Source organism: Diadema antillarum, unplaced genomic scaffold, assembly GCF_040938485.1.
Source record: "Diadema antillarum isolate AM-2024a unplaced genomic scaffold, OU_Dant_1.0 scf00000040, whole genome shotgun sequence".
Taxonomy (NCBI): domain Eukaryota; kingdom Metazoa; phylum Echinodermata; class Echinoidea; order Diadematoida; family Diadematidae; genus Diadema; species Diadema antillarum.
In genome coordinates, this window is record NW_027270929.1 from 568,384 (window position 1) to 581,506 (window position 13,123).

Genomic DNA, 13,123 nt, shown 5'->3' on the forward strand with positions numbered 1-13,123 from the left:
TTCACAGACTGCAGTTATGTTCCTGGAGGTGTTACATACATGTCAAGCTTCCGAAGCGTTGAGTTGCAATTCACAATCAACAAGTTTATTCGTTTGTTTTACAATACTAAGAATTAGTTCTGAATACAGTAGAAAGACGGCAAGTCTTGAAAGTAGGCTAAGAATTACATGTGACTGAAAAGTAATTGTTAAATGCAATATTTTTTTTTCTCCAAAATGAGTTATGTGTCATTTCCTGCAAATACAAACTTTACTGTGTGTATAGGAGAGAATTCCATTTACGTCTTCGTGTACAGGCCAGTGACTCCCAGGTATCTTGCATTTAACTCGGTATTGTGTCGTATAGCAATAACATGGCAATATTTAAAGGGGAAAATCCAGTCCAAATACAAGTTAGTCTGATAAGAAAGAATAAAATATTAAGAGTCCATTGGTAAAATTTTGATCGAAATCGGATGTAAAATAAGGAAGTTATGACATTTTGAAGTTTCGCTAATTTTTGAGGAAACAGTTCTTGAATGGTTGATATGAATATGCAAATGGCAACGTGGGCATGTCATTCCCTCACAACTTACTTAATTTCAAGTTTTTCATTCAAACGCAATTATTCCCGAGGCTCAAGTCCTGATATATCTAATTGATCACTTTTCTGAAGTTATTCAACCAGCAATACCATAATGTTTCACATTTCATTAACATAAACATTGAATTTCATCATTTTTTGGGGGGTACGCGATCACGGAAAATTGTGAGGTTATGGCATGGTCAACTCACTCACTTGCATATTCATATCCACTTTTAACTGCTTTGCAGAAATTAGCAAATCTTCACAATTTGATAACTTCCTTATTTTTCATCCGATTTCATTCAATTTTTTACTGTTAAACTGGTAAGGTTTTACTCTTTTTTATCAGACTTGTTTATTGGACTCGATTTCCCCTTTAAAGGATTTTAACTTATTATTCATCAGATATTGCCCAAGCTTTGACTGATGTTTTGATAACTTGCATTCAGAGAATTGCCTTTAACTCTTGTAGCCAAAATGTTTGTGAAAGCTAACCCAGGTCTTCCCTGGTATTATGCGATGTAAGTGTGCTGATGATTTGGTACATACTGGGTAAATTCTATATAATGTTATGCGTTTATCTTATTCCATGCAAAAAAAGTGGAAACAATCCACTTTACATTAATAAATACATGGAAATTAACATGCATGATGATATGTCTCATTTAAACACGTAGAAATTAGCATGTATGAATGTATGATGTGTAAACATGTCTCATATAAACACGTGGAAATTACCATGTATGATGTGTAAACATGTCTCATATAAACACTCAGCATGTATAAGGTGTAAACATGTATCATATAAACACTGAGAAATTGCGATGTTTAATATGTAAACATGTCACATGTTTAGTGTATGCAATTTTGTGATCGATCTAAAAAATCAGACATGTGTTCTGAGAATAAACACTAAAATGGCAAATAAACATGTCGCAGTGTTTTTAATCTGTCACAGCGAATAAACATGTCGCAGTGTTTACATTGTAAACAGTGCGTCATGTTTATTTTTTGGTTCAGTGTTTAGATCTTAAACATTGTGGGTGATTATGTGACTGTGCGGTGTTTAGTATTTAAACACTGTGAGTGATTACGGTGTAAACGTTTGGTGTTTAGGCTATAAACACAGCAGGTGTTTAGTTTTTAAACATCAGAACCGTTTAAAACATAAACATGTGTGTGTGATAAACACCTAGGGTGTGCTGAAAATAAACACAGCATGTGTTTAGTTCATAAACATGTTTAATATATAAACACGTCGCAGTGTTTTTAAACTGTCACAGAAAAGTGTTTAGTTAGGTGTTTAGAAACTAAACAAATTTTTTACAGTGTACAGTCTTATTAAAGCAGCAGTAATCCAACATCATATGAAACATACAGCATAACAAAATGTAAAACTACTCAGTCACGTGTTATGTTATAATTGGGTATGAATTAGACGACGCTAATTTGCCACAAAAAAAAGACAAGAAAAGAAAGGGTCAGGATTGATTTGCGTAAAACCTTGAATTTGGGAATTATGTCTTTCTTCTTTTACTTTTTCACATTGTTTGGACAATACTAAATTTCATGTATCCGGTTATTCCACGTGATTTCCGTTCATTGCGGCATTTATTAGACAATCAGTGATCAATCAGGTTGTTTTGCAGATTACTGACCGAGTATGTGAATGTTTGTTCTTATGTTTGTTTGTTTGTTTATTTGTTTGTTCGTTCGTGTTTTTTGTCTTAGAGGAGCATGTCCTTAGACCAATAACAATTGTTAGGCTTGATAAGAGAAGGGTTAGAAGGAGGAATGCTATTAAATTATGATTAAATAATCATGATTGATAATAATAAATGAATGATAATCAGATTGATTAAATTTGCGTAGATACCACTTACTTATTACATGATATACTGTACTATCCATTAGGAGAGGGTTTTAAAGAGAAAATATAAATCATAAAATGTGTAGCTTTCTTGTGCAATGCCTCTGACCTATGGTATTTCGTCCATTGTAATTTCCTCATCCCAATTACTTTGTAACCAGTATCTCCAATTTATAGATGCTTTATGCACAAATCTTTAAAAAAAAATCTGAATGTCTCCTTTTATCAGATGTTTGATCCATTCATCTATCTATGCATCAGTCAATTTATTGACAATTCATGTTTTAAACGCTATTTCACAATAAATAAATTTGTTTGTTCAACTTCCCAACTATTTTCCTTCACGTAATTGACTTTACAGACATAGCCACGTATGACCAGTTTTCTAATAATGCACATCGGTTTCATCTTGATTTTGAAAAAAAAAATCATCATCAACGAACTTTGCAATTCACTGCATATAGATATGAGCCATCAAATTGCATTTCACATTCGAGAAGAATTTAGGGATTATTTTGTAAAGCCTGCTTAAGCTATTCTCGAGGGAAAGCTCTCTTCCCCACCCCTTCTGTCACAAAAATAATTAAACAAGTTTAAAGGGATGGTATAGTTTGGCTTGATATGGGGTTTCAGATTTTAACTTTAAGCGAAATAATAAGAAACCACTTATTAAATATCAAAAAGCATACAATTCTGTGAGATCTACAACGTTTATTTGATGAAAATCGGTGCTAAAATGGTCGTTATAAAAGTTGGGTCCCCCTTTTGTCAGCAGAGGATCGTTCTGTTTTTATATCTCAGTCATTTTGAAGCCAAGATATATCTAATAAGCTTCGAATTCCGATTACAATAGATCTTTCATATTTCATAAGATGTTTTTCATTATCTCACAAAAACTTGGAAAGCTAAAGCCCAATCTCAATCAAACTACCCCATCTCTATTAACCTCCATAAGTCGTGTGCTGGGTGTACACTAAACGTTGTATAATATGGTGAGTGAGTGAGTGAGGGAGGGAAGGAGGGAGGGAGGGAGAGGAGAGAGAGAGAGAGGGGGAGAGGCCTAAGAAAGGGAAAAGACAATGACGTATAACGAAATTAAAAACGGAAGAGACAGAGATTGAAAGACAGATGAATTAATATTACCATCGCTTCACCTTTAATTTTCATCAGCCCGTGCTGCCATAGCAACGACAAATCATCACTCCGTGCCTCCCTGAAAGGGAATGCGTTCATGATCAATCAAGGGCTGCGTGAGAAGCTATAGTGATAAGCTACACAAAGCTCGTTTGTCGACCAATCGGTGAGCGAGCCTCCCTACGGTATCAGCGTGTGTTATCGTGTCGTTCCAGAATTTCGATGAAGCGAGCCTTTCAGCAAGTTGAGTGAGTGAGCTCGGTCAAGTCCCTGCCTTATGCGTATATTTATTGGATACGGGGATTATTCGTGTGGTCATAAGCAAAATTGACGCTGTTGGTAGAACGCATGCAGGTGTAAGGGCTGAAACTGACTGTGGGCAAAGTCAAGCGTCAAAGTCAATTGCTATCGACTTCATCACATTTTGACTGAAAGGTAAGAACAGCATCCCTTTGTCTTGTGTTTTAATTAGAGTATAATTATTGTTTAATTTCTTTATTGTTCAATTTCTTTCTTTAATTCTATCCTTCTTTCTCTATAGATCATGGTAGTGTTCATCTTGCCGAAATCGTTTTTGTTTTTGTTTTTTTTTATAGCTTTTTTCCGGAGTTGCAACACTAAAATTCAATATTCGTTTTGGATGCCATAACATGGTTTTGTCACATAAATCATAAACATGTAGGTGGCATTGGATAACTCAATTCGTATGATTTATGACTGCATGAATGAAGATGAGAACCAGTAAACCGAAGCTGATCAGTGAGAATTTAATTTGTACATCATAATTAAAGATGGTTTCTACAAAAATGGTCATTTGTACCTCCAAAATAAAACGTCTCTGCCTCAACTGCCTTTCTTGAAGATTATTTCGGTGCTACAACACAAATACATCTGATCTTCCACAATTTGCCAGAGGCACACGTACTATATTCCTAGAGAATCTACTCAAGTCTCGTTATTGTCTGTGATCCTCCGCCACGACAAAGGGAGTGGATAACTTTGACATTTTCGGAAGAAGAAACGTGCTCTTGATGTCATGGAAATCTGACATTAACGACGGTTTTAGGTGAATAGAAATCTACGAGATATTACCACACAGGTGCAATTTCATGCACATGAGATTTGAAAAAAAAACCCAGACTTTCTTTCAAGCATCTCTAATTCAGGAAATCTTCTCTGAGAATATAATTATATTCCACATCTCGGTCATGTTTAATGAAGACTTGCAGACAGTTTTTGGGAGGTGATTTTGGCGGGCAGGTTTACGCATGGGCGTCCACCACAGAAAGTAAATTTCCAGGCACAGGATAACAGGATACAATCTATCAACTATACATCCAGGTACACAGACCAGGGTATCTGGTATATATTGGCGCGAATGGAATTCGAGCAGAGGATAGAATATGTGCCTCGGAGAATGGCCTGGGGATGAGTCAGGGGAAGAAGCTGTCGAATACATGGCAGTTGTATACAATAGGACCATCGTTGAGAAAATACAAGGTCTGCACGCGTTTGGAGGGTTTGCGATATACCTGACGAAAAAAAAAGGCGCCTGTTGATGATCTCAGTGCCAGAATACAAGTAGGGAGGTGGTACCTCCCTGCTTGTATTCCAAAGTCAATCAAACTGAATGAATTATATAAATGAAACGCTTGATAAAATGTCGAAGTGACCGTGTAGAGTGTCCAAGTTAGTTGAGATATAGGGTCTAGGCCAATAGATACGCTCAGCTTGTCTCACGTTGAATCGAGACAGTCGTGCTCACGATTGAATAATGGCTAAATTAAGTATGTTACGTGAAGACGGTTTCCTTCCTAAGGCACCGTGGAAGACAGATTCTACGTTTAAAATCAACAACAACAACAGCAACAAAACAAACACAAACACACCTGTCTTCTTTTGTTTATACCAAGGCTGCATGCCGTTAGAATAAACCCTTTCCCTGCATGTCGTGCCCGGAGTTAACAGCAAATCCAACCTATCAAAATTTGATATATATTTTTGTCTTTCTTTGTGTGTCATATAACCTTGTTGTTTAGGTAGCTATACTGATGCATACACTAAACCATATGCATTTGCAATATCACTGGCAGGTTACATTGTATTATTAATTTTCCATCGGCGCGCAGGCATTTTCTCTATCCCTAATGACCCCATTAAGGGTAGCTTGCTTGATACTCGAGTAATTTGGCGTCTGCTCGCGGGTAGATGTGACATCATTGAAATGGAATCGATGTAAGTTACAGACACAGCTTTTGTGCGATGTATGTGCGAGTGATATGCTGAGACTGACTCTGTAACCTTGTATTGTCCACATTAGGAGAGTCACATCGCTAATTGACAGAGACATTCAGGGAGAAATAATGAAAATGGGTAAAAACATTTGGATGAAATGATACTGAAAATAGAGAAGCTGGAAATTCAAGATGTGAGATATCGACATTTCTTTGATCTGCCGCATTTGAACACACTTTCTCTGTAGATATCGCCATAGGGGGTGAAACGGGGGCTTTACGAAGGATATGTTAGATCATTATCACGCACACACATACACACACACGCGCGCGCGCACACACACAAATCTTAATCGGACCACATGGTCCCCCCCCCCCCACACACACACACATTCACTCGTCTGAGGGTGAAAAGTAATACATTCTTATATGACAAAATGATATTGAATATTGAAAGCAATGTCTTTAGGGGAAAAGTCTTCAAGTTCAGAGAGCCGTCATTGGTCCTTTCTTTTCCTACATAATTATACATATATATAAATGTATAATTAATATGTTTATATTTATTTATTTATTTATTTATTTATAGTATTTGTAATATTTTCCTATAGGCCTGTAGGAAATATATCAAGCAATATAATATATTGTTTGAAATTTCATTGGAGTTCATTGTGTACACCTGTATAATCTAATTTGTTCAAAAAAAAAAACACCACAACATGAACAACAAAAAGGGCATTCAGAGGGTGGACGGTTTTTCCGGAGATGTTCACAAATTTATAAGTCTCAACAGTTTGGAATAACGTAGCAATGCAGCACAAGTGCTGACATGAATTGTTATCCACTTACATTTTATGATTGATCCGAGTTCAAGCAGAGTTAATAGTGCGTTGTGGATGGGAGAATTTCAGAGGCATAAATCACAAGTTAAAGATAGCAACACGCGTTTTGTAACATAAACATTAATGTCTGCGGGGGTATTGAAAATACACCCCCTTTTTGTCACTTTAAGACGTCGGGTCATGTTTGTCCATGACAGCTTCCACTTTTATACGGTCACAATCATAACAAAGTAAACTTAATAAGCTAGCTTCAAAGTTCATCCATATTAAGAGCCGCTACAGGCGTTTGAGGAAAGTAAACGAAATTCGAGAAATGTATTCGTTTATCATTGCTAAACCAATGAATATAGTCCTGTACTTTGGACTCAACACATAACACACGCTATATCATTGACATCACGTCGACTATTTGCACGAACATGTCAAAGAGCTTATACACTGGAAAGATTCAGAACATAGCTTGAGACATCATTCCATCCTTTAATAGGTAGGCCTACTTGCATTTTCTAATCTTCTTTGCGTACCATTACAGATCCGCAACTCCATCGAAATGGGTGACAGAAAGGCAGTGGTCAAGAACGCCGACATGTCCGAAGACATGCAGCAGGACGCTATCGAGTGCGCCAGTCAAGCCCTGGAAAAGTTCAACATCGAGAAGGACATTGCGGCCTATGTCAAGAAGGAGTTCGACAAGAAGTACAACCCAACCTGGCACTGCATTGTGGGAAGGAACTTCGGTAGTTACGTCACACACGAGACAAAACACTTTATTTATTTCTACCTTGGACAAGTCGCCATTTTGCTCTTCAAGTCAGGTTGAACATTATCTATACCTACGGACTGCGGGTTGTTTGTTCAGCAACACAATGAACACTGCCACCTCCGCCTATCACTTGTACATAAGAATCATGTATCCACCTGTAATACGCCTATATCATACATCATGTATTAATCTGCATGCAGCTCTTCTTTCCCCGTTCTACGCTACTAAAGCACTGACTTCTTTGTAAAGAAAAATAGATAATAAAAAGAGGCTTTTGTGAATTATCCTTTGACCATCTACACCAGCTGTATTTTGATCATACCTTAGGCCTTATATATCCGCTGCTCATCTTACATTTTATTTTATTTTTTTACGCAGACAATGGATATTAACTCTTTATGCGCCATACGAGAAACCCCCTGTGTGCCACATTTTTCCGAGACATCAACGTAGTCCTGCTTTGGGAAAACATTCTGCTTTTCAAATCCATGTAACTTTTATGCAATTCTGTTGACCTGGACAAGTAGTGAACAAAGTTGTGAGAAAATGCAAAGCTTTGCTTTGATATAAATTGTACGACAAATCTGTGATTGCTTTTCTTTCAAATGACCAAGAGCTACATTATTGTAAAGGCATGACTTTTTCACACAAAAGAGTGACTGAAACGTAGAATTCACACACGAATTCAATAGGGAACACTGCTTGCTAGTCAATCACCACATGAAATGCAAGATATTATATGAGAGGAACGGAGTCCAAGAATGCTTTCATTTTACTGTGACATTTGGCGACTTATTTATCGGTTTGGGCGGGTTTGAGCAGACATGCGAAGTTGGCACGCCGTCGACTGACTCGGGCATGCGAATGTGGCACATAAAGTGTTAATGGAAACGTGCCGACTATGAAATACTGTACTTTCCACGTAAGCCGACTATTATTGAGTCACATAAACGCAAAGAATAAAAATATCTTGTACGTGCCACTACATAATCATCCCAGTGACTAATTGAGTCAGCCATATGAATTCTGGAATAAAAGCCGTAGAAGAGAGCTCGTACAGTATTTACATAAAACAAAACATTCTCTGGTTATTCAGCAGTAAAAACTTAAGAACAATCAAATTTGAAAGTGAAATTTCGTTTATCACTGAATTTGCAACCAAGTTATTACAGTATAACCCTGTCCTGCACTATCTGATGTGGACTCAAATCAGGGAGGTGGGTTCCCACCTCCCTGCTCAAATTAAACACACAGTACCTCGCACAGTACTTCGCTTCAAAGGACCGATATAGCATTTGCTTGCTACTGTAGCATTAAGAAAATAGTTTGAAAAAAAATCCATGGATCACATAACTTACCAAAAAAGTTGATTTGTGATGATTTTTGTGCCATAAAGACTAATTTATAAAGAATTTTGTGACATGAAAACTTTAATCTGCTTACATTAAATGAATATTTATGGATGCGCTTTGATGATAAAGATGTATTATATTTCAATAAAGCTTAAATATTGATTCCTGATACATTATGTCACGCTGATTGATATTCTTGATCTGTCCTAATCGGAAGATAGGTCATCCCTCTGAAAATACCTCACAAAGAAATAAATAAATACATGTTCTACTTCTATCGCACAATTACAAGATGTTCCGACATTTTTACCGAAAAAGCACGCTTCACAACTATCTAAACTGACCTATGTCCGATCACTTATGTTTGGTTTACTGATTTGATTTTTTTTAAATATGATTAAACTGTCTGAATACCATTTCAGGGTCTAGAAATATAACATCTTACCTACAATATTTTGCAGAAAACCCCATTCAATTTGGTTAAGTGGTCACAGAGAAATGTGGATCGTTGTAAAGCATGTCATGGGTATGTTTATTCCAATGATGCTCTTGGAACTGCATACACTTTATTAATGTGTAAACACAATGGACGGAACTTGGAGGGGAGGGATTCCTGAAATGCTCTACAAAAATCTTCATTTCTATTTGACCACCGAAGCAAATTGGACGGGATTTTCTGCAAGATGTGGGTAAGGAGTTATACACGTAATGTAGTTTTATACTTTGAAATTTCATTTGGATTGATCCACTATTTTTAAAGTTATCGTTGCGGAGGATCCCGTCTGAATTGTATTTTTTTGGGGGGGGGGGTGGGGAGGACATGGGTATGTACGGATCAATAACACAATATGAGTGCTACCTCTCCGAATGGCCCGTCTGCCGTGGTATCAAAAAAAAAAAAAGAAAAGAAAAGAAAGAAAAGCGCGAACATCAAGGTGAGGTGTGCGTGAGTATTTTTTTTGGAGGCGTGTGTATCCCTGCTATTTATGTGTGTGGTATATTACATAACTAATCGACAATCCCATGAAGGCAATAAAGCAAATTGACATCACTTGAGTGTTTTGCAGTTAGCCACTGCTAATTCTCATCGGCATGCATGTACATGTATAATCTGTAGCTAATTGTGAAAACGTGTGTGTGTGTCTATGTTGTTGTTTGTTTGTGTGTGTGTGTGTGTGTGTGTATGTGTCACGAGTCAGTGAGTGTCATATGGGTCACAATCTGCCAAATTTCAACAATCTTTTATCAAAATGAAGCAGATGGAATTAAGACAAAAAAATACCATGACATTTACATGTATGAGCTTCAGCTGATGTGCAAACAATGGCAGCAATACATGGGTCAATAACACATGTAGCTTGTTTGATTATTTGTTTTTCTGATTGTATCCATGATCTTATTCTCAAATCTTCATACTGATCCAGAAGCAATACGCAAGCTATCTCAACGATATTTCCTAGTGTGAGTTGCTGTCCTTATTCAAAACCTCGTTCCTTAACTTAAGAAAGTGCTCATTTTATTGGGGGGGGGGGGGGGGGTACCATTCAGAGTGTCCATTAAATCATTGTCAAGACTCCTGAAGAAGACGTAGGACGCCGAAAATTTGAGTTTCGCTTTATTGGCCAAAAATGCATTACCAGTTTGTTTCTTTATATATAAATATATATATATATATATATATATATATATACATACATATACATATATATATATATATGACCATGCATCACAAAACCAACAAAAAATCGCACCTCTTGATTTTACGTGGGGCCTACAAAAAGGTGAAACGGCTCAGCTAAGTCTATCTCGACTTCTTCATATTTTCTGAAAGAGCTATTCTTTTTCAAAATTATTCCTGTGTTTGGGATAATAAAATGAATGGGAAAGTCTGTTTTCAGCAGTTTTTCTACAACTTTTTTTTAGAGTAGTGTGATCAGGTATGTCTTGTAGAGGCAAACATTTCTTTAAAATCCCTTTAACATTCTCCCCTTTCAACTCTAATAACTTTTGAAAGGATAAAGTGATACTGCTTTGAAAGTTGGTATTAGTCACTGAAAGAATGTGCTTATAGAGCATGAGGAATCTCAGCTTAATTTGATAATCCCTTCATTGTTTTTGCTGCGGAGATTCACAACATATTTTGTGTAACATTCATTGCACAGCTAGAACGGCTTAGCAAGATTAAGCGCTTGAATAGACCCTATATTTTAGAGCCTCTTTTCTCAGTAAACACTTTTCCAGATTATGTGGGTTTTTTCTAGGTTTAGATATGTTAGGAGAGGCCATTTGAATTGAGTTATACCAGGGAGGTGAGTTCGTCTGACCTCCCTGGTTATACAGAATTCTAAAGCTTAGAGTCTGGTTCCTCAGAATCTGCCCCTAACTATAAATCCATGTCTGGCGACTTTTTGTTGGTTTTGTGATGCCGTGTCATGTACATATATATATATATATATAATATATATATATATATATATATATATATATATATATGTATATATATATATAATTACATATTTATTTATCTATTTGCCCCACACGCCCTCTATACCTATACACAACACCAACAACACACTCATCCAAACTAACCACAAACTATGGAGCACCGTGTAATCTTTCACATATACAGCGACTGCTCATCGCAAAATGTCTTTATACTTTTTTACGTATGTTATCATCATATCCGAATGTGTGTGTATGTGTTTGTGTCGGTGTTCTGTATATTTGTTCACGTCATGAATATAGTACTACGTGTAGCGATATTGTTTCATATACATGTAAGTCATGTTATTACAATATCACTAGCAGTGGCACACTTATGTCATTCTGTGTTTTTGTTTGTATAGATCCTGATGAAGGCCTATATGGCCGAAAGCTCGAATACAAAATAAAGGAAATAGGAAGAAGAAGCTACGTCTCCATTGGAATACTATACTGTCTTTCGCCTATGTATTTATGTGTATATGATCCATATGATATATACATGTATGTATATATGTATAAATGTATATATATATATATATATATATATATATATATATTTATTTATATATTGTGCATATATAAATGTTCATTTAAGTTTGTCATAGCTTAGCTTGTTGAAATTGCAGCTACTTATTAAACGTCGACGAAAGAGCACAATTTTTATTGATAAAAAAAATCTTACAATATGAAGTTCTGGTAAATGTACAAACAGCAAATTAAATTTGATCAACGTGACAAAGAAGACTTAGCGCCCCAGAGTCAACTAAGTTGTGGCCAACTGGCGGACTGGTATATAGGTTTCGAACTCCTTTCCGAGGGAAATTTTATGAGCCCATGTTTTGTCATGCTTTAGCTCACTCGAAGGCCCCTAATATCCAGCTCCATTTTGTCTTCTGCTGACTTGACAAGGTCAGAAAAGTATGCAATGATTATAGATTCTGGATTTTTGCAACTGATTGACAAATTGCCCTACATCGACGTAAATGAGTCAATAAGTTGCAATGAAAACATCTCGTCGGAAAAAATTTCATGAATTTGAATAATTCTGGATTGATTTTGTTTGATTGAAAAGTGTGACGGGTTGTAGATTATTTATCTTATGTTTGTTTGTTTGTTGGTTGGTTGGTTGGTTTATTTTGCTTCATTTAACTTTTTTCTGATTCTTGCCTTTTTAAATGTCAAAAAAAAAAACCAATGACAATGTGAACCTATAAGCATAAAAAAGCCTAAACAATTGATAGAAGACAATCAATGGTCTAATACAATATAGCTTTAACGTTCGATTCTGAGAGTCATTGTGAGGTTAGAAATGTATTAAAAGATTGAGTGCAAATATATATATATATATATATATATATATATATATATGACGAGTAGTATGGTAGTAATGTAGGGTAATTGTTAATGTCGACCCTGCAGACAACATGTGTATGTGTCGAAAATTTGGTTTGAATAATTCGCTGTTGGATTGAAATGCATTACTAGTAATACTACATTACTTCGTCATCTTATACATATAATATATAATACATATACTTTATATAAATATATATACATATACTTGTCACATAAGATGTGGCATTGTATGGTGTAAGATTTATGTGATCGCGATATTAATGCAACATTTTATGATCGAGCTATCCATGAATTTGTGATGCGAACACATCTCTCTATCAAAAGCTGAAGCAATCATCAAATGGGATATTGCAGAGGAACGGCAATGTACACGCCATGGAAACATATGTGTGTGTGTGTTTGTGTGTGTGTGTGTGTGTGTGTGTGTGTGTGTGTGTGTGTGTGTCGGGGATTGATTGGAGAGGGTACCGCGTTATTCAAATAAGAAATGAAAAATAGAAATGTCTTTCATTTACTTCAATAC

At 36.1% G+C, this 13,123-nt stretch overlaps 1 pseudogene; it reads left to right on the forward strand.

Annotated features, from left to right (window-relative positions):
* Positions 1 to 3,817: 3,817 nt before the first annotated feature.
* On the forward strand, positions 3,818 to 9,451 carry LOC139712233 (dynein light chain 2, cytoplasmic pseudogene; annotated as a pseudogene).
* Positions 9,452 to 13,123: the final 3,672 nt, after the last annotated feature.